This window comes from Elephantulus edwardii, unplaced genomic scaffold, assembly GCF_000299155.1.
Source record: "Elephantulus edwardii isolate Elephantulus edwardi_28Jun2011 unplaced genomic scaffold, EleEdw1.0 scaffold00002, whole genome shotgun sequence".
NCBI lineage: Eukaryota > Metazoa > Chordata > Mammalia > Macroscelidea > Macroscelididae > Elephantulus > Elephantulus edwardii.
In genome coordinates, this window is record NW_006399752.1 from 42,330,801 (window position 1) to 42,332,240 (window position 1,440).

General features: G+C 43.8%; 1 protein-coding gene across 1 annotated transcript in view; it reads left to right on the forward strand.

Annotated features, from left to right (window-relative positions):
- LGMN (legumain) overlaps positions 1 to 1,440 on the forward strand; it is a 51,544-nt gene that overhangs the window by 31,147 nt on the left and 18,957 nt on the right. The gene's annotated exons all lie outside the window — the stretch shown is intronic.

Sequence of the window (1,440 nt, forward strand, 5' to 3'; positions counted from 1 at the left end):
CCCCCCCCCACACACCTAATCATCTAATTCAGAATGTTCCAATGTTCTCGGCCAGTCCTAGGTAAGTTTTTCTCTTACCCTTGGCCTGCTAACTCAAAAGTGACAGGTTCAAATCCAGCAGGCCCCTCTCTGGAGAGAGAGGGACCTTTTGCGCCCATTATGACTTACAGCATCAGAAGTGTGGTGGAGGGTCGCAGGGTGTCATAGTCAACCTGACAGCAGCGGGTAGGGTTTGGCCATTGTCATTGTCACTTGTTGCAGACCGAGGGTAAAGTACTTTTATAATTATTAATAATGAGACAGACAACCAAGAATGAGATAGAACAGAGCATAAAAACAGGGGGCTCTTGACTGAAGCTCCTGGAGCCATGCTTCTGTGTATTTATTGAGAATCATCAGGAAAGTAAACAAAGGAAAATTACAAGGGAGTAGAAAATAAAAACAAGGGATCATGAGAAAGTCTTTTTCAGATAAGGCCAAGTTCCTCTCTATTGTTTACATTATGCTTATCTCAGGAGGGAGGGGTTCAGCAAATACAAATGAAGAACAATGTTGACTCTTAAGGAATGCTTAGAGTGCTACAGGGTGAACTCCAACTTGTATTAAGCCTCCCTCATATCCTGATATAGCTTTGGTTTATTATTAATAATAAATTTGATATTCAGCTTCCCGCAGTCATTGTCATTACGTACTTCTTCTGTGTGTTCCTCCACTTGCCTGGAGTCAAGCAGGTGTTGGGTGCCGCCGAGTCCATTCTGACTCATGGCAGCCCCACGTGAGAGTAGACCTGCTGGCATGGTTTTCTGTATCCCCATTTTTCCAGGACTAGGGAGCCAGGTCTGGGTCACACAGATCCGCTGGGTGGGTTCCAGCTGCCAACCTTCAGGTTAGTAATAAAGTAATTCAATTTTGTGCCACCAGAGTCCCTCTGTTATATTTTAATACTACAGAATGTCTTTTTACTATCAGTTCTTCACTTGAACTTTTCCGCCCTCACCCACTCTCCCCTCTGACTCTCGTGGATAATGTTTCTAGCACAGAAGGATCCAGCACTTGCTGGCCTGTCAGCTGCGTCACTCTGCTTTGGAGATTCAGATCAGTGCTACCAGGGATTTAAATAGCCTGTGAAGATGAAAATATCTAAAAGCTTTGAAAACCTTGTTACCTGCCATTGTGGTGTGTATGCGTGCATACCTGTGGAAGGGTCCACATCTGTAATGAACAGACACACTGATGAAGAGGAGTTGGGACAAATGAAGGAGAGATCTGTAACAGTGGATGAGCTTAAGGGAGCAACCGTTTCGAAAATTACTATATAACTTGGGAGGGACTGGCGCGAATTATGCTGAGTGAAATAACTCAGTCTCATAAGGACAAATACTGCATAAGACCATTATTGTAAAAATAGATGGTGACAGTGGGCATAGTTTATGGTGATTA